This window comes from Sarcophilus harrisii, chromosome 3 (genome assembly GCF_902635505.1).
Source record: "Sarcophilus harrisii chromosome 3, mSarHar1.11, whole genome shotgun sequence".
Lineage (NCBI taxonomy): Eukaryota > Metazoa > Chordata > Mammalia > Dasyuromorphia > Dasyuridae > Sarcophilus > Sarcophilus harrisii.
Genome location: NC_045428.1, coordinates 284,425,034 through 284,452,158, shown reverse-complemented (window position 1 = coordinate 284,452,158; position 27,125 = coordinate 284,425,034).

The following is a 27,125-nucleotide window of genomic DNA, read 5'->3' as shown; positions in this document are numbered from 1 at the left end:
CTCCACATACTTAGGGTAGATATCCCTCTACCTCACTAAACAGTGTGAGACCTATGAGATATCTTCCAACTGCTTTAGCCTGTTAGCCAAGATGGTTTTAGAAAGGTATGGCTGCTATGCATGCTACAGCTTCTTGGAGCCACAGGTGAGAATTGGGTTACAGGTGGACCCCAAAGGTGACTGAGGAGCTCTGCAAAGGGCTTGGTAAGCCTTCACATGAGAGATACTAGTTCTCCCTGAATATTCCTTAAACCCTTTCAAATATTATTTTTAAAATGATCAGAAACCAAGTTAAGAACACTTGCTATACATAGAGCTCTACTTTGTCCTTTGAACAAATTACATTTTTAATTCTTCGTATATTATTGTCTTTTATGATTTATGCCATATTATGTCAAAAGGAGAATATGCGGTTAAAAGAAGCTTGGGTTCATTAAAATGATTTTTTGGTTTCCTAGATATAATTCATCTTTATTCTTTGTCAGTCCTGAGCTCCCCTCATTATCTATTTTCAATGTCTGACAAAGGTTTATCTAGATCTAAATATTTAAATGGATCAACTCAGTGGGCAATTTATCTAACTGTATATTATAATATGGTCACTAGGAATTTCTTTTCTACTTAGTTTTTCTTTTGTGGATTGTTAGACCAAACTCTTTTAAGTGGTTTCCAAAATCCATCAGGGGATTAGATTGACCTGCTAATAAAAAAGTCTGTTCCCCCAATTTTGTTCTTCAAGCAGAGAATGAACAAATTCTTGAACTTATTATAATAAAATTTTTTTCAAAAATGGATAAGATGAGATGAATGTTAAGATCTCTTCTGATTCTAAAATTCTATCTTTTTTTAATTCTGGTTTTAAGTTTCATTGTAAAAGCATTATAGTGTTCCAGGGTTTGATACAATTAGTAGAACATCATGTAGAAATCAGGGACTCAGAGATGTGTGGTCATAACTACTATTTATACCCTGTGTTGGAAATCATTCATTATTGTAGCAATTAACATGTGCCTCCCTTTTTATGCTTGATATTAATCATCAGAGTTATCAAATTAAGCTACCTCTGGTATTAAACTTTCAAGAATTTATTTACAATTTAAATTTTTAAGGGAGATACCTTGTTGGAAGAACGTCTCTTTTTATAATTTGCTGTACTCTGTGAAACGTTATTAGAATTAATGCATAATAAATACAATGGGATATTGTATATATTGTATTATCTGAATTTTTCACTCTAAGATGTGATATATCCTGTCATAGATATTCCTTGCAAAAACATATCATTATATATGTGTGATATGTTTATGTATATAAACAAATATACACATGTATATAAGTATATACTTATAGATGCATTTATATATGTACATGTGTGCACATACATATAGAGTGAGGTTGTATTTGAGATAGACATACATTATATATGTACATATAAATACACATATAATATACATATATGTAATTTTATATATGTTTGATAGGTATATCCTTGACATTGATTATCAAGGATACCCCTCATTCTATATGCACATATATATATAAATGTATATATAAAATTTTTGCAAGCTATGTTCTGTGACAGGCCATACCTTTTAGTCACATGACAGACTGAAAGATATATATATACACACATATATACATACACACATACATATATACATAAATGTATATAAATTTGGATATATATGTCTATATATGTACATTGTATATACTATATATTTATATATATACATATACAGATATAAGTATGTATTATCAAGGATACCTCACACCCATAAAAGTTTTCATAGAAATGAGAAAGTTAGTGTATGATACAGTAGTTTTTGATGCTTTGATTGACTCTAATGGGCAATACTACATTCTCTTTTTTATCCTCCTAGTCTTTTAGTATCTTCTCTTCTTTCAGATAAGAGAAATAATCCCTCAATTTTTTCAAAACTGTGGCATCTCCAACACAAAGACAGCTCAGTGGCACGGTGGACAGAGTTCTGGTCCTGGAGTCATGAAGACTTGACTTTAAACTGCAACCTCAGATACTAACTGTGGAGACCCTAGACAAGTCATTTAATCTCTATCTGCCTCAGTTTGGATTGGATGGAATCATTATTGTAAAGCACTTTGTACAATGCCTGACATCACATACTAAGCACTTAATAAATGATTGTTTCCTTTACATACTCTTTTCCCCTTCTTCCATAATTGGTCAGACTTTTCTGTCTTTGTTTTCTTTAGTTCTATTTTTAGTTCCTTGGACAGTGTTTTGATATTACAATTTAAATGTGGTTGCGTCACTATTGATGATGGAAAAAAAAAAGTCTATTAAAGAAACTTTGATATTTCCTTTCCATTTTTTTCTGGTTTTCCTCCTTTTGTATTGTCTTTAAAGGTTCTTAGGATAATTTGTTTTATCTTAATTTCGTGACATATTTTTTTCCCTCAACAAATTCCATATTTTCCCTTTTGCTGCTTTCTGTTGTTTTATGAGTTGATACTGCTCACATCTTCCACCATGTTCCTCCAATAACTTTTGCAAATGCATTTATAGTCTAAACTAGTTTTGCTTTTGGCTACTATGGCTCTTTTCTTGGCAAAGAAGTCAAATATTTTCTGGCTGAGACAGTTTTTAGTATCTTTGGGGATTTTTATTATGACTATTGAGTTAAATTGGTTAAACTATTGTAAGAAATGAAGCATTATAATACCTGTTCCTTTATCCATTTTCTCTTTGTTCAGTAGCTTCATTGAACAGATCAGGTTTGGAACTATTTCAATTGCATACCACATCTTTCTTTCCACTTTATTCTTTTTGCTAATTTATTACAGGTTTTATTCTTTATTCCAATAAGTACATGGTCTGATTATACATAGGTTTCTGATTAGAAAATAACTGCCATGTTGGTAATGAGTCATTCCCATCTGGCAGAATACAGACTATTTCATATGTATATGTATGTGTGTTATGTTACTACTTATCACTCACTATAAGACTCTCTAACTACTCTTATTTGGAGACACAGTGAATAGAGTGCTGAACATTAAGTCCCTTGGCAAGTGACTTAATTCTGTCTGCCTTAGCTTCCTCATCTTTGTAGCAAGATAATCCTAAAACTCTATCTCCCAAGGTTATTATGAAGATAAAATAATATATACAAAGTATTTCTCATACTTTAAATTACCATACAAATGCTAGATATTTTATTCAATAAATTAGTTTTTAGAAATATAGTTTCTGTATAGTTAATAAACCTTGGTATTCTTTTATTTGGTTTTTTCCAAAGTACTTTCAGCTATGAGCTACTTCATTAAAATTACAAATATTAAAATTTGTGTTGTACTTTACTTGTGTGAAAATTGAGTCTTATCACCTTTACAGAATTTCTCAAACTCCTTATTCTCTACAATAAATATTGATGGATTTGCCACAGTTATCTTCAGGTTTGTCTGTTTTTTATAATAATTCTCATCATGAGCACCACAGATTTATGTGATAAAGTGTAGCACAAAATTATGGTTTTCAGATCTAAAATTACATTATAGAGCAGCAGTTACAAAAACCATTTGGTATTGGCTAAGGAATAGATTAGTTGATCAGTGGAATAGGTTAGGTTCAAGGGACAAAACAGTCAACAACTATAGCAACCTAGTGTTTGTCAAACCCAAAGACCCCAGCTTTTGGGATAAGAACTTACTGTTTGACAAAAATTGCTGGGAAAATTGGAAACTAATATGGCAGAAACTAGGCATTGATCCACACTTAACACCGTACACCAAGATAAGGTCAAAATGGGTTCATGACCTAGGCATAAACAATGAGATTATAAATAAATTAGAGGAACACAGGATAGTTTACCTCTCAGACCTGTGGAAGAGGAAGGAATTTATGACCAAAGAAGAACTAGAGATCATTACTGATCACAAAATAGAAAATTTCGACTATACCAAACTGAAAAGTTTTTGTACAAACAAAACTAATGCAGACAAGATTAGAAGAAGCAATAAACTGGGAAAATATTTTTACAGTCAAAGATTCTGATAAAGGCCTCATTTCCAAAATATAGAGAGAATTAACTCTAATGTATAAAAAATCCAGCCATTCTCCATTTGAAAAATGGTCAAAGGATATGAACAGACAATTCTGAGATGAAGAAATTGAAACTATTTCTAGTCATATGAAAAGATGCTCCAAGTCATTATTAATCAGAGAAATGCAAATTAAGACAACTCTAAGCGAATCCAACCATTCTGGAGAGCAGTTTGGAACTATGCTCAAAAAGTTATCCAACTGTGCATACCCTTTGATCCAGCAGTGTTACTACTGGGCTTATATCACAAAGAGATCATAAAGAAGGGAAAGGGACCTATATGTGCACGAATGTTTGTGGCAGCCCTCTTTGTAGTGGCTAGAAACTGGAAAATGAGTGGATGCCCATCAGTTGGAGAATGGCTGAATAAATTGTGGTATATGAATATTATGGAATATTACTGTTCTGTAAGAAATGACCAACAGGAAGATTTCAGAAAGGCCTGGAGAGACTTACATGAACTGATGCTGAGTGAAACAAGCAGGGCCAAGAGATCATTATATACTTCAATAACAATACTATATGATGACCTATTCTGATGGACTTGGCCATCCTCAGCAATGTGATCAACCAAATCATTTCCAATGGAGCATCAATGAACTCAACCAGCTACACCCAGCCAAAGAACTCTGGGAGATGACTAAGAACCATTACATTGAATTTGCAATCCCCATATTTTTGCCCACCTGCATTTTTGATTTCCTTCACAGGCTAATTGTGCAATATTTCAGAGTCTGATTCTTTTTGTACAGCAAAATAACGTTTTGGTCATGTATACTTATTGTGTATCTAATTTATATTTTAATACATTTAACATCTACTGGTCATCTTGCCATCTGGGGGAGGGGGTAGGGGAAAGAGGGGAAAAATTGGAACAAGAGGTTTGGCAATTGTCAATGCTGTAAAGTTACCCATACATATAACCTGTAAATAAAAGGCTATTAAATAAAAAAAAAATTATGGTTTTGGTCATTCTTTTTTATTTGTGTCAAACTCTTTGTGCTCTATTTGGAGCTTTTTTCTTTTGCAAAGATAGTAGAGTAATTTGCCATTTCCTTCTCCAATTATTTTACAGATGAGGAAACAGAGGACAATAGGGTCAAGGGACTTGTCTGGGGTCACACAGGTAGTAAGTGTCTGAGACCAGATTTGAATTTGTGAAGATAAGTCTTCTTCCTGATTCCAAGGCCAGTGCTCTAATTACCACACCATGTAATTTTCCTGCACTATCTCCACCAAATGGAATTTGTTGTTATTTTGATCACATGATGAAAAATGGTTTTGCCAACTCTCTCCAACTAGAATATATAGGTTAATTCCAAGTTGTTAGGGTTTTTTGTTTGTTTCATTAATAGAACAGCAATATTTATATTATTAAATTCCTCTAATAACATGTTGACTCTTTGTTGCTGAATAGAAATATCATCTTTAGAGCACCAATACTTCATGTTCTTAGTCTAAACATGATTTTATAACAGCCAAGTGCATCTTAATGTAAAATAATAAAAAAGAGAATATAAAATGTATATAAGAACAGTACAAAATGCTATTCAAAAAAAGATCATTTTTGTCTGGAAAGTCATGGATAACTTTTAGAGGAAGTAGTATTCTTGATGGTCCTTGAAAAGGCTTGGTTTTCAATAACCTCAAAAGGAGTGAGAAAACAGAGAAAAGCATATAAGCAAAGATCCAGAAACAGTGAAGCACTCCACCTGACTGAGAACTGTAAAAACAATGACACTGAATCATCTGTTGATCAAGAAAATATTTCAGAAATCTTCAGTATCTCTGAGTCAAGTAGGGATATTAGGGAGACACTTATTTTTTTCCTCTCTCTATCTCCCTTCTTCAACATTCTACCTTCATTTCAAATATAAATCCTACTTATATTCTTTGATCATAAACAGTGAAAATATTCTCCATGGCCATCTCCCCTATTAAAATGCCTTTCATTTCAAATTCCAAGCACACATATATGTGTTTATACATTTTTCTGCCCTTATAATATATGCCATACTAGGAAACTATTTTATGCAGTAAGCATTTAGCTAATTTTTTTTTTGGACAGCTGTTCTAAAGGTCTACATGACAATTTAGGCAAAGAAAGGAAGCAGAAAACCACATCCATTTTTAACTTTTAGGGGAATATGGGTCAGCTGAAGGTCATTTTATAAACTGAAATCATTCTTGGCCACCAGAGTAGTAGTGGTGAAATGAGATTGTGTGATCTTTGATCATAAATCTAGAGCTGAAAAAAGATCTGGGTTTCTTGTAGTCCGGCCCTCTCATTTTATGGATGAGAAAATTGAAGTCCAAGGAGGTACAATGTGTTACTCAAAATCACATCATGAGAAATGATATTTAAGCCCAGGTCTTCTTATGTCAGAGTCAATGTTCTTGCTCTCATGACCCAAGAAAAGCATTTTTTTCCAGTTGACTAAACTTAATACTTGGCACTAAAGTATTACAAAGAGAATAGTACTGACTGAATAAATTACATGCCATTTTCATGATCATTTCTCCTGAAATTTCTTATTATATCTGGTCAGTCTTAGTCATCTAAGTCCTGAATGTTCCTGAGGGCTTTTTGAAACTTGATAAGATTTTGTTTACTATGTTTAACTGACAGTGGTTTATGCAATTTTACTACCTAGTCAGGCAAGGTAGCCCGACTACCAATATTTACAATAAATGTAAAGTATTTATTAAAAGCTTACCATGTTGAAAACATTGTGCTAAGCAGTGAGACAAATATAAAATCAGGACAACTCCCGCTATCAAGGAGCTCACATTTTTTTTCCCTAAGGAGAGTTAGCATAGTTAGAAAGCTTCAGGAGCAAGACCTAGTGGTTTATTATTATTCCTGAAAAGATCATAGGATCTCATGAAAAGAATGCTGGATGGGGAATCAGATCTCATCAGCTATCCTTGAAAAAGCTTGGTTTTCAGTAGGCTCAAAAGGAGTGAGAAAACAGAGAAGAGCTTATAAGCAAAGATCCAGAAACAATGAAGCCCTCCACCTGGCTATGCTGCTACCCAGAAGGTGACTATAGACAATTGATCTCTCTTGTCTACAGTTATCTCAGCTATAAAATTAAGTGATTTTGCTAGGTCCACGATTCCTATACTTTGTCAGTCCATAGTCTTTGGATTTTGATAAATCCTGCTTGTAGTCTTTATTCAATATAAAAAAGGAATAAATTTTATAGTTTACTTTGCAAAAGCACATAAGAAATAAAGATTAATTTTATAAAGAAAAACTTTGATAGTAACATTTTTATTATCATAATAATATCATAAAACTTTCAATTATTATAAATTTAGAAGTAGTTAGGTAGCACAATGGATAGAGCAACAGGCCTGGATTCAGGTAGACCTGAATTTAAATTCAACCTTAGATGCTGATTAACTGTGTGACTTTGGAAAATCACTTAATCTTTGATACCCTTAATGTCCGTATCTGGAAAATGGGAATAATAATAGCACATATCTGCCAGAATTATTGTGAAGATCAATTGATATGCTATTTTTAAAGTGTTTTACAAACCTTAATTATAAATACTAAATACTATTATTGCTGCTGTTATCAATTTATCCCATCCATACATATGTTTTTTTTCCACTGACCCCACTACTTCTAAAATATTCTCTATACTCTCTCAGAACCTATCCACACTTAAATTCGACTCACTTGCATTATTTCCCATGGAATCATGGTCCTCTTTGAGAATAAAAGACAAAACAACAACTATGTACCCTCTCAACAAGCTTTTCAGATCCCATTAGGATATCTTTACATCAGATCAAGAACCCCTGAAGTAGGTAATCTTTAGTTGTGATGCTCTATGATTACAGGACACTTTAAAATAAGTGATACTTGGTAAGTACTTTCATGCCCCTCTTAAAATGTATACTAAAAAGTAATTTGCCAAGCCACCTCTTGGATGATGCTGCTGACGAATTATACAAGAGTTCCTCTGAGTGCCAAGGTCAGAAAGCATCCTGTGCAAAGTCAAAGAAACATGGACTATGTTTTGTCAGCATCTGTAGCTTCTCAGTGACATTTGGATAGCACAACTCATTTTTCTTTTCTTCGATGAATCAGGCCCTTAGGGTCATTCTCCTAGGTGACATGTCACATGATGATATGAAGCATAAGAAAGATTTTGTCAGTTTAACCAGAATGTGCAGGAAAAATGCAATCATCCTTCCATTCCAGTCATTCTGAATCTTCTCACAGCATCAAAGGGAAGCTCAGAGACACAGAGCTGGCAGCTCTTTCCCCCACCCTCTGACAGTGTGGGATACCTCACTCAGATGAATAATACATGCAGTAGCAAGGAACACAATTTTAAAAGAATCTGGCATTTATAAAGCAGCTTTGCTGGTGGGAAAAGTAAAGGCTTTGAACATTCTGTCAACTTGAAAAGAGATTCTGTGTCACCCTAGCAGGTCACAAAAGCCATCTGATCAACTGCCACTTGATGGAAGCATTTATTAAAGCCCGGGGAAAGGCAATATCTGTTTGAGAAATGGAAAAAAGGAGGGTAGAAAATTTGTTTTTTTAAATTTGGGGGTGAGGAAATTCTGTGTTTAAGGAAGAAAATATAATCTTAAAATCTGGTTTAGATGATGATAACTGTCTCATATCCCAAGATGAAAAGAAAACACATTTTTTAGATTGAACCAATTTAAAATAATTTTAATAAGAATTTTTAAATAATCTATATTGTGTGTTATATGAGTTACACATAGTATGTGTCTTACAACATAAAAACCTTTAATAGAATACTAGGGCAGCTAAGTGTTGTAGTAAATAGAGTGCCAGGTATTATGGTATCAGAAACATGAGTTCAAATCCAGCCTCACTCACTTAACACTTCTTAGCTGTGTGACAATGGCAAGTCTCTTAACCCCAATTGTCTCCCCCACAAAAAAAGAAAAATAAGAAAAAAAGAGCTGGAGAAGGAAATGGTAAACCACCCTAGAATCTCTGTCAAGAAAACTCCAAGTGGTATCATAAAGCATCAGACATAAATGACTGATAAATGAATGAAAAGTAACAAAGTAAAATTGTTTACTTTACTTTGGATATTTAATAAAATAATGGATAGTATGTAACATTTAGAATATTGCCTACCTAGAATTTTTTTTCATTTTTTAATCTTTCCTTTTTTAAGATTAAATATTTCTATTTTGTCCTGGCTTAGAAATATAATAGCCTCTCACAGACCTGATCAGTTTGAGAAATGGGAAAAAAGAGGATAGAATTTTTTTTTTAATTTGGGGGTGGGGAAATCCTGTGTTTAAGGGAGAAAATATAATCTTAAAATCTGGTTTTAAATGATATAACTGTCATATCCCAAAATGAAAAAACTATATTTTTTAGATTAAACAATTTTACCTGCTTAACCTCTGATATATATTATTTTGCCCTTTTTTTAGGCTGAGCCTCCTCTCCCTTTTCCTTCATTGGCTTAGCTCCTGGAAGCTCAGAATTCCCAAGCTCAAGGGATCTATTAATCTCACCTTTTCATCAGCAGGTGTTCCAAGATGTCTCACTATGCTCAGCTATATATTTCCTTTAAGAGTATTTTCTATAAAGCTTAAAATTTATCATTTCACATGTATAGATCATTTTTATGTTCTATCAAGAAAGAAATAATTGTGTCCTCAAGGAAATCCATCCCTCCCTCTCTTCACACATACACAGTTGATATACAAGTTCCTCTTTTATATGTCTTAAAATCCCTAACTTCACTCATTTACCCTCTTCATTTCTGCCCCACAAGATCTCCAGTTTTCCAGGTTCATTTCCCACCTTAGCTTTTGCTAATCCTTCAAGTTATTAGTGCTTCCTCCCTCCTTAAATTATCATTTATCCATATGATAGCATATATCAGATTCTGCTTCATGTTTCTCTTTGTATCCTCAGAGTCTTTAGCACAATATCTGGCACATAGCAGGCTCTTAATAAACACTTATTCAGTGGAATTGAATCATAAAAAATGCTATTATCTTCTAATGGTTATTAGTTTTAAGTGCTTTTTTCAGTACATTTTAAGTATTTTGCTATTGTAATAGGAATACAGCAGACTGAAAATGTGAGATAAGAATGGAAATGTATATTTCCTTGATGTGTCTAATAGTATGACAGCAGTCTTTTGGTTTAAAAGTGATTGAATTAGAAAATACCTGGACCTTACCTCTCCTCAACAGGAAATGATCTGTATAGTCTCCTGCAGACAACACTGATCTAGCAAAGAGCAAAGGAAGATCAGGACTTGAATTTTGGAATTTTGAAGGGATAATAAAAGAACTTATACTAAGTGTTTGAAAATGGAAGGGCAAAGCTACTTTGACAAACATCCCTATAAAGGAATGTTTTATGTTATTGTTTCATTTAATTTGCTTAAAATAAAGGAAATAAAGCATGAGACTCTTATGAGTAGTACAAAGTCACACCATAGTCATCAACAGAAGTGGATATATAATGAGTTCTTTATTGTGCTGTCTGTGGTCAGACCACTCAGATATACATCCTTTCCTTTCTTCCTCAGCCTCATCATTAGGGCTGATTTTCCTTCTTTTCACAAAAGCAAAACTTTTCCCAAGTGGGATTATTTTTCCCCTTTTGAGAAAATGAAGCAAGATATCAGACTAGAGTAGTAACAAAAGCAACAATTAGGGACAATCTCACCATCTCCTACGATCTTATCTCTTTATAAATTTGTTTTTTTAATTAATTTATTTTATTCTGAACTTAAGAAGTAAACAAATATTTCCATAACATAGTAGAATAGAAAAAGAAACTCATGGTACATGAAACTACAAATCTATTATGTACAACTTGTAATTCCTTTTAAATATAATAAATATAATTTCTTTTAGATATTAAAAATAACAAAAAAGAAATTTAAACATAATAAAGTTGTAATGTAAACTTCTTTTTTTTTCTTTTTTTCTTCCTTCCCTTTGCCTGCACCTTAGAGATAGCTATCTTTACACACACACACACACACACACACACACATGAGTCACATATATTTATGTGTGTTTATATACATTTGTTAATCAGTTCTTTTTTTGGATGAAGATAGCATCTCTCTTTATATAAACTTTGTAATTAATTTGAGTATTGATAATAATCAGAATGATATAATCACTCTAAGTTATTCTTAAAACAATATTGCTATTATTACATACAACATTTCTTGGTTCTGCTCATTTCACTTCTCATTATTTCATGCAAGCCTACCCATGGTTTTCTGAGATTATCAAGCTCATCTTTTCTTAAGCATAGTAATATTTTATCACAATCATGTAGCACAACTGTCTGACCATTCCCCAATTGATGGGCACCCCTGAAATTTCAAGTTCTTTGCTACTACAAAGAGAGCTGCTATAAATATTTTAGGATATACAGAATCTTTTCTTTTATAATAATCATGGGAAACAGATCTAGTAATGATAGACATTTTAAAACTCTTTGGGCATAATTCCAGATTGCTCTCCACTAACAGTGAATTAGTGTCAATTTTTCCACATCCCTTCCAACATTTGTCACTTTCCCCTTCAACCATGTTACCCGATCTGATAGGTATAAAATGATATCTCAATGTTGTTTTAGTTTACATTTCTCTAATCAATAATGATTTATAGTATTTTTTCATGTAACTATAAATTGTTTTGATTTGTTCATTTGAAAACTGCCTGTTATGCTTTCACCATTTATCAATTAGGTAATGATTCATAATCTTATAGATTCTTTATATCTTTGAGATCTGAAATCTTTATCAAAGAATCTGTCTATAAGGTATTTTTTTCCTAAAACATTCTGCTTTCCTTTTGATCTTGGCTGCATTATTTTATTTGAACTAAGCATTTTAAATTTAATGTAGCCAAAATTTAGCATTTTATACCTCACTATCTTCTATCTCTTGTTTATACACAAATTGTTGGCCTTGTCATAAGCCCAATAGGTAATATGTTCCATATTCTTCAGTTTTTCTTGTAATCTCTCTCTTTATATCTAGGTCATATATCCAATTTGATCTTATGTTGGTAAATGGTGTAAGACATTGGGCTATGTTCAGTTTCTCCCAGACTGCTTTCCAGTTTTCTCATTTTTTCAAAACAAAATAATTAATTCTGATGTCAAAAACTTAAACCTTCACACTTGACAAATAAAAGGTTACTATAAATATTTGCTATTGTAAATTGTGTCTATTTTATTCCACTGATCTATCCTTTTCTTTCTTATCCTGTACTAGATAGTTTTGATCATTGCTGCCTTATATTATAGTTTAAGCCTCCTTACTTTATGTTTTTATTCATTCCTTTGATATTCTTGACTTTTTATTCTTCCAAATAAATTTTGTTATTTTTTTTATGAAGAAACTGAGAACTAGACAAATGAAGTGAAGTGACTTGGTCCATAGTCAAACTATGATTTCTAGTATTGCCAAACATAAAGTTTTGTCTTAGGATTTCCTGCTTTTGCTTCCTAGGAAAAAAGTTAATAATTACAGAAGCCTGAGAAATGAAAATTCTCTCCTACTTAGACCCAGGTTTGAGACTACTCACAGGAAGTAGCTCTCTAGAAGCTGTATATTAATCTCTTTCTTCACCTAACTTTTTCTATTTCCTTGCTAAGTAGAACTTCTTACATACATAATATGACTTGGATCCTTCCCCTGCATTAGACTGTATAACGTATTGTTTCAAAAATTTTGGTTAAGGCCCTAACATGTGCCAAACACGATGCTAGACACTGGGGATACAAAGACACAGACAAAAACTTTTTCTGCCTTCAAGGAGTAAGGAATATAGAATTAGGTAAGAAAGTTGTGAATAGTGCTGGAGGTATATCAAAATGGTGAGAGGTAGATTGTTTTTTCCCTTTTGTCATTTTTTTAAAAGCAGATTGATGTGGACAAATAAGAGATTTATCATGGAAATCCGACATCAAGCTAAATCAATTACTTGGAAAATGTGGACTTGAATGTGTGTGTGTGTGTTGGAGGGATGGGGCGGCATTTGTGTCTGCAATGGAAGAAGGCAAAAGCAGGCCAGAACCAGGCAACAAAAGGAAGAAGAATGAGGAAAACAAGGGAATTAAAGAAATTTTTCAATAAGTGGCTAGAAGGAAAAAATAATGTGTAACATATTCACTAATTTCTAGTGAATTAGGAGGTTATAGCTAGAATGGAACTATGAGATGAAGCATTACTATCTGGAATACAGCTTGAAGTGGATGCATTCCTCTTTCAGTTCTCAATGTGGTCTAACAACACCATTTAATTCTCATCCAATTTATGAACAAATATTGATCAAGCAAACAATAAACATTTATTAAGTACCTGCTTGTAGAGGGTCACAGACAGTGAAGAAACTCTGGATGACGTATAAGACCCTTCAGCCCAGAGGGAACCTGCTAACAATGTCTGACTCAGCTCCAGGACACCAGGCAAAAAACACTTGGGGCATGATGGCAACTATTACATGCAGAGAGTCTTTAAGCAAACTGGTCAGGGAAGGGGATTGCAATAAAGGAGAATAGAGCTGTATGCCCCTGGGACTACTGAGACATCCCCTGGAGAGCTAAAACCTGCCCCTGTCCAGCCTATAGACCCCTTACCTCCAGGCACAGTAGGCTTGACTATTTCACCTCCTGAGAGTGCTCACAAAACAGTGTCCGCCATACACTGATTTGGGAAATTGGAGAATGTATAGCTAATGTCCCAGTCACTGGTCAAAGATTGCAGCAAGTGCCATATGTCTGGCATAGGAGGATCAATAGCAGTTGAACTTAGTGCTACCACTCTGGGGTGGAGGATTGGGGATGGAACAGGGGTTTTTACTCCTTTTTGTATTAAAAAATCCCTATCAGTCTGTGGATAAGAGACATCAAGATGCTCCTCAAAAATAAAAGAGATGGGGAGCCACAGGTAACCCTAGAGAACTTCTAAACTTAACTTTATGTATTAATTTTTTTTTTTTGATTTTTGATGGAGATGTACTGGCTCCAGCAGACAGGTTTTATAACCCACCAGAAGGGCAGTATCCAGTGTGATCAGCTCCACTATCTTTAGATAATTGCTAGGTGATGTGGAGAGATCCAAAAAGTGGTGAATGGAAGGGACCAAATAGGTTAATTGCTTGGGGGAGAGGGTTTGCTTGTATCTCTACAAATGGAGAGGAACCCAATGGATCCCAACAAGCCATATCTGTCTTCTCCATCAGAGAGAGATAGGAAAGAAACAATCTTCTAAATGAAGAAAACCCAAGAAACATCCCTGACTGTGCCCACCACTGGCACACTGAAAGACCCTTTGTGTATGGCAATTGACTCATAAACATCAAAAATAATTGTTAATAAAACTGATACAGGACTTCAAAACCTGCAGGAATTATTGGACTCCATGACACATGAAGTAATGGACAATAGATTGGTTTTGGACTATTTCTTGGCTGCTGAAGGAGGTGTATGTGTGGTTGTGAATTGATAGTTTTTTTTTTACACCTTCCTTCTGGGACTCATGGAACTATAGTATTTTGTTTATTCATATTGTTTGTTATGTCACTACTTGCTTGTAGGATATTACAACTTGCCTGTGTGATTCCTTCCATGATGATAGATTTAACCACTAATGTATATCTGTTTCAATTAAAACAAAAGAAAGGGTGAGATGTAGAGGGCCACAGACAATGAGAGAACTCTGGGTGAGGTATAAGACCCTTCAGCTCAGAGGAAACATGCTGACAATGTCTGGTTCGGCTCCCCATCTCCCCTAAGGGCTCTCGGCCTTCCTGAGAAGTCATGGGGCAGTGACAACCTGTGTTGAGATTGAAGCAGAGTGATACCAGGTGGAAGAATGATACCAGATGGCAAACTACATACAATAGCAAGTTGTTCCACGTGCACAGTATTTACTGGGTGCATGCCCAGTGTTTTATTACTTAAGGCTATGAGGGTATAAAAAAGGGGAAAGTCCTTGAAATTAATGGACTCCATTTTTCCACCAATCTCAGGAGTCCTGTCTCATCACTTCTTCACTAGGAAGGTATATTTTAATTACCTTGGCGTGAGGGATTTAGAAAGCACAGTATGTTTTGTCTCCTCAACTGGGGGCTCTAGGAAGCAAAATATTTTAATTACCCCAACTTGGGAGCTCTAGAAAGCAGGACACAACACCTACTATGTATCAGACACTAGGCTAAGGTGTGGGAATGCAATTAAAAAAGGAGGCAAAAGACAATTTCTGCCCACATGGAACTTCCAATCTAATGGAGAAGACAACATTCAAATGCAAATATACAAACTAACTTATGCAAGATATATAAAAAATAATTAACATAGGTAAAGCACTAGAATTAAGAGAGCTCAAAAGGCATCCTGTTGTATGTTAGTTGGGACTTAAAAGAAGCCAGAAAAATTGGTACTCAGAGTTGAAGAGGGAAAACATTCCAGGCTTGGGGGACAGCCAGAGAAAATACCTAGAGTTAGGAGATGGGCTATTTTGTTTATGGTATACCCAGGAGGCTAACATTATTTGATGGAAGAAGAGTATGTGTGGGAGATTTGGGTTTAAAAAGACTGGAAAGCTGGAAGAAGGCTACATCATGAAGAGTTTTGAATGCCAAACAAAATATTCTGCATTTAATCCTAGAGGAAATAAGAAGTCACTGGATTTGGGGGGGGAGAGTTGGGGAGGTTTGGGACAAAGTAGGACCTATACTTTAAGAAATCATTACAGTGACTAAATGACAAATGGATTGACATAGGCAGAAATTTGCATAAGGCAGACCTACTGGCAGGCTATTATATGAAGTAAGGAGACTCTGGTCTAAAGAGGCGGAAATGTCAGAGGGGAAAGGGGGACATATTTTTAAAAAGTTGCAAAAGTGAAAGCAACAGACCTTGGCAGCAGCCTGGATATAGGGAAGGAGAGATAGTGAGGAATCAAAGATGACTCCTGGTTTGTGAGCCTAAGAGACTGAGGGAATGATGTTACCTTTTAAAGAAATAGGAAAGATAGGAGGGAGATAGCATTTAGAAGAGGGTTAGAGAAAAAAGAATTATTTCAGTTTGGATATATTTGCTCTAAGATATCTATTGGAAATCCATTTCAAGGCATCTGAAAGTCAGATCGAGATCATTAGAGAGGTTGGGGCAGGATAGTTAGATTTGAGAATAACCAACGTAGAGATGGTAATTAAATCCATGAAAGATAATGAGATCTCCAAGTGAAGTAGCATAGAAGGAGAAGAGAAGAAGGTCTAAGACAGAGCTCTAAGAAATACCCATGGTTAAAAGGCATGATCTGGATGAGGGTCCAACAAAAGAGACTGAGAAGAAGCAGTCAAATAAGGAGAAACAGGAGAGAATGGAGCCCCAAAAACCCAGAGAAAAGAGGATATGAAAGAGGAGAGAGTTATATCAAAAATGCCAAAACTTCAAGGGGATCAAAGCAAATCAAGATTGAAAAAAAAAAGGCCATTGGATTTAGCAACTAAGAGATCATTGGTAGCTTTGGAGAGAGTAACTTCAATGGAGTGATAAGCTTCATTGACAGATTATTAAAGATTAAGAAAAAAGTGGTAAGAGAAAAAGTAGAGGTACCTATTGAAGTTAAGTTTTTTTCCAAGAGTTTAATGACCAAGGAGATAAAAAATACAGGGCAATAATTAGCAGGGATAGAAAGATCATTTGAGGGGAGATATTGACATGTTTATGGGCAATAGTAAATGAGTCAGTACAGAGGGAGAGATTGAAAATATGTGATAGAGTGAGGATAACAAAGGAAACAATTTGTTGGAGGAGATGGGATAGAACAAGGTCATCTGAGCAGGCAGAGAGGTTAGACTTGGTAAGGAGTAAAGGTAGCTCATCAAGTAAGACAGGAGAGGGAAACATCTGGCCTGAGGGCCACATAAGGCCTGAGAAATCATTTTATCTGGCCCTGCCATAGCAACTGCAGGAGATCATGAGCTACAAGCTGAGTACAACCACCTCCCACTGCTTGAGTTCTATAAGTTGATGCTTTTGAATGATCTGCAAATGATATTATAAATATCCAAATTGCCAGAAAAAAAGTATTCCCCACTCCTGATATAAGATAAAGGTAAAGGAAAAAATAGTAGCAGAAAATATCTGACTGATAGGAGATAAGGAAGAGCTCACAATATTTTTTTCTTGCAAAGTATGAGACAAGGATCTCAGTTGAGAGGGTTAGGGGAGATGAAGACATAGGAGGTTTAAGGAGGAATAAAAATTTTTGAAAGAGCTGCTGTGAAATGTAGAACAGTTGAAAAGTCAAGTACAGTAGGATTGCCTAACAGTAGTGAGAGTCTATTTGAGGTTGTATAATATAATTTTAGTAAACTCAGAATAACTGTATGATTTTCTTCTCTTTCACTTAGTAGCACATATGCAGAAGTAAGCGTGGTAAATGGTGGAAGTTACATAAAGCTGAGGCTTGGCAGGGCATAACTAGTAAAATGATAAAGAGAATAGGGATTCAAGGGAGGAAGACAGTAAACAGTTGAATTATTTCATCAGTTGATGAAAAGGATGCAAATATTAATGATCTGCTGATGTTTTAAGCTAGATAATACAAAGGAATTTTACATTATGATTCTTGCACCCAATTGTGTTGAGCAGAACAATTCCATTCCATAGACATTTATTAATATCTAAAAATAGACATACCAAATTTTGAAGGTCACATAAACAAGGCCAAAGATGGCATATCTCTGCTCTTAAAGGAAACAAAATAATACTGAAAAAAAATTAGTGCATTAGAAAAGGTTATAACAATACAGAGGTAGAAGAGAAAGTACTAAGCTGTGTGTATATAGTTTTGGCTATAAGGAAGATGATACTTTTGGAGATAAATTTGGGGAAAAGAGAGCAATGTAACCTGGGATGGCTTTGTGAAAGAGGTGAGGTGATCTGGAATTCAAAAATTTAAAGTTGGGTAGGACCATAGAGGATATTGAGTTAAATACTTTTGTTTTACAGATGAAGAAACTGAACAAAGCCACTTAACTTTCCCATAGTTAGTAAATATCCAAGGCAACATTCAACCTTAGTTTCTGTGCTCTCTCTCAGGTAGGTAAAGGTGGGAAATAAGGTCATTTCAGGATTGGAGGAACCCCAAAACATAGACAGGAGTAAATATGACATTTGTAGAGAGAACTTAACACAAGTTTGCAGTTATCCTCTTTCCATTACAAAATACAAAGAGATGATTTCATCTGATGCTATTTCAATTAATGAAGTCAAGAATTGCATTAGTTCTTTTAGCAGTCATCTCATACTTTTGGCTCATGTTAAACTCGTGGTGAGCTAAAACACCTAGATCATTTTCCTGAGAACTCCTGCCATGTCAGATCTCCCTAGTCTGCGCTTATAAGTTTGATTTTTTTAAACCTAAAATCCAGCACCTTACATTATAGCTGCTCTCTATTTCATTTCATTGCTTTCAGACCTGAGTTTCAGTCTATTGAGATAAATTTTGAATCTTGATTTTTATCATCTCTTGCATTATCATTCCTTCCCTATTTTTTGTCATCAGCAGATTTAATACATTTTCTGTTTGTTAGTTTGTCATTGATAAAATGTTGAATGAGGGAGAGCCAAGGACAAAGCCCTTGTTGAAGTGGCCAAATATTAGCTTTACATCAGGAGAAAAGGTTTCAGGTTCACATAAGGTTTCAAGCAGCCCTTATTCACTCCTACTGGCAACCAGTAGATGGAAGCAGCAACAAAAAAGTATCTTCTTTCAATAAGTATTCAAGGAGGGGTGCAGGGAGATGAATAATGTGAGTTTGCTAACCTGTCCAACTATGATATTGGAGAAGAGATGTCTGCAGGCTTTCCATTCCTGCTCTTCATTTGATGATAATAGACTTTGCATAAAGATCTAATCATTCTAATAGCTTGAAACAAAAATGAACAGTGTGGAATGCCTTCTCTTAGTATATGAAAAAGTTGTTGATGCCTTGTTTTCTGTCTTTAAATTTAAATGCCAATTTTGGTGAGCTACAAAAAGTCTCAGTAACAAACCTTCCTGATTCCACAGAATCACTAAGTTCCAGAGCTGGAAGGAACCTAGTCTACAATATACCTGACCAGTCTACAATATACCACCAATCATTTGCTTAAAGATCTCCAGGGAGGTAGATCACTTCTCAGAATGATCTAACCATGTGATTTTGAATGATATTGTTAGAAATTTTTTCTTGATGCCAAAACTAAATTTATCGATTTTCAGCTTCTAGCCATTGTTCTTAGTTCTGTTTTCTTTCTAAATGCTTTGGAGATGACTATCATGTTCCCTATAAATCTTTTCTTCTCTAGATAAAACATCCATAGTTCTTTCAAATCATTCCAATGCAATAGGATTGTGAAGTCCATCACTATTCTGGTTATAGAACAAGATTATACATCAAAGATATTGTGAGTTGATTTTGCTGAACCAAGTTTCCCCACCTCTGAGTTACTCATTATGGTCCAACAGCCAAGTATCCAAGAGCTCTGTACTCCTCATTGATAATTCTGTGTTTAGATGATAAAAAAGTAACTAGAAACCTGAGTCTTTAGTCCCCTCAGTTAATTAAGTCTTTAAGGTTGGTTTAAATACCTTAAAAAGCTGGCCTAACTTGCATGAGGGTGGTGGAATAGGATATTTCTCCCATACAATGATCACCCTTCACTGGAAATCCTCCAGTTTATATCAATATCCTTCCAAAAAGGAAAATTTCTGATTATAGAAATCTAATGCATGATTTTCAAAATACAAGAAAACCTAAATAGAAAATACACAAGCATTTAAAAGAGAAAAGGTAGAAGGATCCCCTCTGACTCCTACAGCTAAACAACTTCTCTCTAATATCTTAATCTCTGTCTCCATATCAATCTCAGTTTCAAAGCCTGTGAACACATAGTTAAAATGTTAAACATAATCTAGCCATCCCATTTGTCTCAGTTATCTCCTATGACAGAGCAAACAATTTTCTCTTGTCTTTATTTCTAAGTTAGTTGTCCTATAATTTTGATAAATGTCCTATCTTTGTCCTTGCAAGGAAAAACACTTTATGATAGTTTTCCTCATGAGCATGCCTCTTTGCATCATCTCAGAGGCACAACAAGATTAGAATGACAGGTGATAGACATATGAGAAATGGAATATACTAAATATTTATTACACACACACACACACACACACACCTCTAATGACTTTTTTGAACTAGTAGATTCAAATATCTCTAATTGGTCTCAATTTGTGAGAGGCGAGATTCAACGATAGGAAATTGTTTAATCCCTACTGGTGATAAATATACTATACACCTAATATAGGTCCCAGGCTTTATCTTTAGAGAAGGTGAGAAAGGTATGTCAATTAGGGAACAGAAGATCAAAGGTACAGTTATAGGATGCTAGAAGGGAACACCCTTCTCATCATGGAAACTGGGGAACAAGAACATTTCTTCACCACATCTATCATTGATCCCTAACCTGAAGGCACAATTCTGGATATGGTTCATCCTCTTCAATCTTGAAAGGAGGTTATACATATTTAACAGTAAGGATTACCTGCCTTCTAGGGGAGGGAGTGGAAGGAAGAAGGGGAAAAGTTGGAACAGAAGTTTGTGCAAGGATCAGTGTTGAAAAATTACCCATTGAAAAATATCCAAAATTACCCATATGTTTTGTAAATAAAAAGCTATAATAAAAAAAGAAAGGAAGTTATAGACCTAAGCAGCAAGCAACAATTCAATTTAGAATATGAAAACAGAACATCAGTTATTTTCTGACCCAAACACTCTTGCAGAACTCAATTCCACTTTGATACATCCTCTTGCTTCTGTGACCTTTTAAAAGTTTTCAGTACCTTCAACACAATCATGCTATGCTAAGATGTCACAAGAACCTAAATTGAAGATGTAGTCCTTAATCAACAAGTTATTCTTTCATTAAACAACAAGTAAACTCTTATCATTTGTTCTCTCTAAACCTTTGTTTTCCTCTCTCTATTCCCTTAAGTCCTCTGGAACTCTTGCTTCATTGCTTACAAATTTTCCTTATGCTAAGATCTTTTCACTTCGTTTTCTATCTTCTCATGCTAATAGAAACCTGGTTCTATGAAAGAAATTATATCCCACCTTTCTAGTTTAGCCTACCAAAACAATAACTCAATAGAAGAACATGTACTTCCTATTCCTCAATATCATTTGTAGATTGTTATTTTGCCAAAATTATTGTAGTAATTACTACTTTGAGGTTGACTCCATCCACCCATAATACCTAGTTCATATCCTGGACATAATCATATTAGTTTCTTTTTGATTATAGCTTTTTATTTACAAAATGTATGCATGGATAGTTTTTCACCACTGACCCTTGCAAAACCTTCTGTTCCAACTTTTTCCCTACTTTCCCCCACCCCCTTTAGATGGTAGGTAGTCCAATACATGTTAAATATGTTAAAGTATATATTAAATACAATATATGTATACATATTTATACTGTTATCTTGCTGCTCAAGAAAGATCGGATCTAGAGAGAAGGTAAAAAAAAAACCTGAGAAAGAAAACAAAAATGCAAACAAGCAATAACAGATAGAGTAGAAATGCTATTTTTGTGGTCCACACTCATTTCCCATAGTTCTCTCTCTGGGTGTAGTTGATTCTCTTCATCACTGAACAATTGGAACTGATTTGGTTCATCTCATTGTTGAAGAGAGCCACATCCATCAGAATTGATCATTATACAGTATTGTTGTTGAAGTGTTCATATTTGTTTCTAAGTCATTCTTCTATCTCAAGGATTTCAGACATGATTCATGTTCTTTTTACTACCTGCCCATGTCCTCATTCTTGAAGCCTTCAATATACCTATGAGAGAACTTCAAAAATTTGTTTCCCAATTGACCAATCTCTTCAACTTTCATAACATGCATTTTAAATCTACTTCATATCCTTGGAGTCCAACAACACCGTAATTATATTTCTTACATAATCTAAAACTTTTGAGAAGCCTTCTGTCCTTCCATTTCTTCTTCATCCTCATTGTTCTTTAGCTTATTTTTTTTACTCACTATGAACTCTAGTCCACTAGCCCTATCTGTTTTACTACTAAACTACTACTGCCTTTCTTCCTTTTGTATTTTGACCCTAGGCTTGATCAGTCCATTTGCATTTGACTGTTTTAAGACCTAACAGGGTAAAAATTAATAAGAAACCATTTATAAACAATTGGAGCCTCAACTATATTTTTTTAATGATTAATTTCATAGAGGTCAATTGATGGGTTATTACCTTTTATGTAAAAGATGAGTCATTGAGTGATTGGAAGCTCTGATTTAAGTCATTAAAAGTATGGGAGATATAGAAAATGGATGAGATGAGCAAAGACTAAAGAAATAGCATGGAGCTGGAAAAGCAGCCTTGCCAGAACTGTTTCAAGAAATTGCCAGCAGAAGTAATTAGTTGACAGAAGGCTACATGATTCCTGATGGGTTAGATATAAGCTCAACTTCATTGGATAGGATCTTTCATACAAAATATTGACCCATTTCACCCCTTCAGAGCTAAGAGGTGAAGCCTTTCAGAAGTGCATGCTTCTCCTTGCTGTCCCCTGTGGTTTCAAAGGGAAAAGCAGAAAAGGGAAAGAGATTCTACAGTTGCTTTGCTATATTAAAAGTGCTTCCTGGACTGCTTTATTTTGTCTACAAAGCCAACCTAAGCAGTTTACTGTAAATTCTGTTCTGAGTGTATAATAAAGCAACCTGGGTATAGAGATAACTAATCTATTTTATAAAGCACATAGATAATCAACTTTATGAATTTTTGAGTTCTCTTGCATAAAAGAAGTCATTATCTAAGAGAACAGGTAATAGTTTCTCACTGCTTTTTAGGAGTTATTGAAAGTTAGAAGTTACCAAGATATTACTGTCTTATATGCAGACCATAGGAATAAAACTTTACTCTTAGTTCCTTCTTTCACCTCAACTAATCCTCCTTTACCACCTCTTATTGTTAATGTTAAATGACTTCTGGGTTTCTAGCTGGTAGACACAATCTGACCCTGTTCATTTTGGGAATTCATGTACAAAGTAAATGTATTGTGATATAATAAATTTATAAAATATTTATAAATATTGTGATATAATTGTGTCATTGTCTCACCAATGTAGTCAATAACTGTGACATAGTACAAGTAATTACTTATAGGAAGCTGATAGGGAAATACATGAGGGAGGAAAACCCAAGTGTTTGTCTTAATGACATTCTGGATTATAGACTTCAATGTCATTGGTTCACTTAATCTGTCCTTTGCAGACCCGAATTACAAATAGGATATTTTGTTAGGCAGTCCCAGCCTGAGTTAAGAGTTGCACTTGAGAGATCATAATAATAATGATAATGATAAAAATAAAATGACTAACTTTTGTAGAATGCTTAATATGTACCAGTTGCTGTGCTTTACAATTATCTCACTTAATCCTCATAACAACACTAGGAGATTGGTACTATTATTATCTCCATTTTTTAAATGAGGGAATTGAGGCAAACTGAGGTTAAGTGGTTTGACTGCTGTTATACAGCTAATAAGGGTCTAAGGCCAAATTTCACAGCATTCTGTTCTAGATGTTCTAGAGGGCTAAATCTACCATCTTGATGCCTACAAATTATTGAACATTGAGAACAAGAAATGGTAGAGAAGCATGAGTTGAGGTAAGAGAAGGAACTAAGAGTGATTCATTCCTGTAGATATGTAGGACAATAAAATCTTGATAACATCTTTGTTTTGACCTCTAAGTCATTATAATACCTTTATATTATTGATGTATAAGAAAGCACCAATGATAACACCAGCCCAGAGTGTATGAACAACCTCAACATATACTCATGATTATACGTAGTAGCAAGAACTAGATATAGAGAGATTATTAAAAAATTGAAGGAAAAAATTAAAAGTTAGAATCTTATAGTTATACATGCCAACCACAGAAACAAAAACCATATTCTTTCTTCTCATTGATCCTTTTCTTCTTGATCTTAGTGGCAAGAGTGGGTGATAGGGATGTTTATTTCAAAGTATACAGAAATACCCAGCTGTGACCTGGGCCCAAACTCGCATTGTGTATGAAAATGGCCAAGGATTTGAAAACAGTTAAAGAAAGATTTGGAAGGATTTGGAGAAGTTGGGCAGGAAAAAAGAAAAGGAAAAACCTTCTTTGGTCCCTCTCAACAATTAAGATTGGTAGTAAGAAAAAAAAATCCAGTAAGGGGTCCCAAGTAGCCAAATCTTGGACTTGTGCGCTCTCTCTCTCTCTCTCTCTCTGTGTGTGTGTGTTTCTCTCTGTCTCTGTCTCTCTCTCTTTCTCTCTCTCTGTCTCTCTGTTTCTCTGTGTGTGTGTGTGTGTGTCTTTTTTCATCTTTCTTTCTCTTTGTCTGTCTTTGTCCCTGTCTGTGTGTCTCTCTCTTCCTTCCTCCCTCCTCTGCCTCTCTCTCTATCTCTGTCTCTGTATGTCTCTGCCTTTGTCTTTCTTCCTCCCTCCCCCCCCCCACGTCTCTCTGCCTCTATCTCTTCCTTCCTTCTCCCCTTTCTCTATCTCTGTCTCTGTCTCTCTCTGTCTCTCTGTCTGGCTGTCTCTCTGCTTCTCTCTCTCTCTCTCTCTCTCTCTCTCTCTCTGTCTCTCTCTCTCTCTCTTTTTCTCTCTCTCTTTTTCTCTCTCTTTCTCTCCCTCTCTCTCTTTCTCTTTCTCTGTCTCTCTTTGTCTCTCTCTCTCCCTCTCTCTCTCATCACATAGAATATTATATTTGGCATTCTTTTATTATATCCCTGTGGACAAGTTAGAGAGACATAGACTGAACAATTGTACAATTAGATGGAGTCCATAATAGTAATGGAATGATTGGACCTAAACTTGAATGATTGATATGTAAAGGAATTATGCTTATAAAATCCAGAACCTATTCACAGAAAAGAAGCTGATAGCAAAAGGTTAAAGTGTAATGACTGGATATATGCATGGGTAACTTTACAGCATTAACAATTGCCAAACCTCTTGTTCCAATTTTTCACCTCTTACCCCCCCACCCCTCCCCTAGATGGCAGGATGACCAGTAGATGTTAAATATATTAAAATATAAATTAGATACACAATAAGTATACATGACCAAAACGTTATTTTGCTGTACAAAAAGAATCAGACTCTGAAATATTGTACAATTAGCTTGTGAAGGAAATCAAAAATGCAGGTGGGCATGTATATAGGGATTGGGAATTCAATGTAATGGTTTTTAGTCATCTCCAAGAGTTTTTTTTCTGGGCATAGCTAGTTCAGTTCATTACTGCTCCATTGGAAATGATTTGGTTGATCTCGTTGCTGAGGATGGCCTGGTCCATCAGAACTGGTCATCATATAGTATTGTTGTTGAAGTATATAATGATCTCCTGGTCCTGCTCATTTCACTCAGCATCAGTTCGTGTAAGTCTCTCCAGGCCATGATACACTCCATGGAATTAAAAATAAATGCATAAGCTTGAAATATTAAACATAACCTCGTCAGACCACAAGAAATATGATCAAGACATGTAGAACTGAATAGAAAATTTTAAAATACTATTCTAAACACAGAGAACAATTCAGAGACAAAATAAATAACTGTATTAAAGACAATTTCAACAACACGGGAGCCATTCTGTTTTGGATCTCCAGCAGCCACTGTCAGGTGGCTCCCATGTATTTCAGCAGCTCTTCCGTGTGTTCCAATACTCTAAACACACAAATTTAGTACTATCACCTCTATATCATGTTCTTTCTTAGCATTTCATCTTATAAGAAGCAATGACAACTTGAGGGTTCTAACCTTTTAATATACAATGGAAAAAAACAGACTGTCTCCTTATAGAACTTACTTTCTTTTCCATTTAAATATAGTGAGCTAGGATAGAGGCAGCAGGGTGGGGTTGCCTGAACTTGGAAAAGGAAGAAGGGAATGCTGGATTCTCCTCCTAGCTCTGTGATAATTTCACTCTGTGACCTTAGACTAGTTATTTACTCCCTAGTTTCTCCATCTTTAAAATGAGAATAATGCCAAAGTCAATTGGAAAAAATTGAAATGAGTTCACAATGGTGAAGTGCTTTTTGAAAAGATAATCCTCTATTTTAATGTAAAATTTTATCCTTAGACAATTGATGCACTGTGGGGCTGCCCTAGCTCCATAGCAGTCACTAGGGTCACTTGCCAATTAATAAGTCCAGTTGTAGCCTAACTATCCTGGGACCTCTCCTATTATGCAAGAGATCACTTCTGATTTATTAGCAAAAGTATTAGGCTTTGGGAACATATTCAATAAATTAAAAATAAATGATGCAGTTGCCTGATATGGCTTCCACAGTCCCAGTTTTGCCTGAGGGAGGAATGAGCCTTTAAGCTTTTCCACAACAACTATCTTTTTCAGAGAGTTAATTATCTACAGATATATTTAGGAAATAAAAAACAAGACCAAGTGATTTCCAAACAATTCTAGCCTAAATTAACAGGCTGCCTGGATCCCTGGAGCCAGAGTACAATCATACAAGGTTCATTTACATTACATTACATTTTTCAGGTTCTCCAGTTTTCTAAAGTTCTGGGGATAGCTAATGTCCACAGAGTCAGTATACACACTTGTTTTAATTGCTCATACTCGTGACATTTTGGTAAGAACTAACTCCACAGGGAGTCAGAAACTGAGTTCTCTCCACTGACTAGCCCTGTGACCTTGGTCATTTCACTGAGCCTCAGGAAAATGATGGCTTTAGGCTAAATGATTTCTAAGGTGCCTTTCAACTCAAACATTTTGAATTTCCTTGGATATCAAAGTCTCTCTTCGTTATCTTGCTATCACTCTGAGTCAGGGAGGTAGCAGCCCTTGAATCCAATTTTTCCAGTGCGGTAAGCTACTTTGGGGAAGTAAGCCAGACACCCTCTGAATCACTGATTCTTCCAAATCAATAATGAAGTAATATGGTTTTTAGG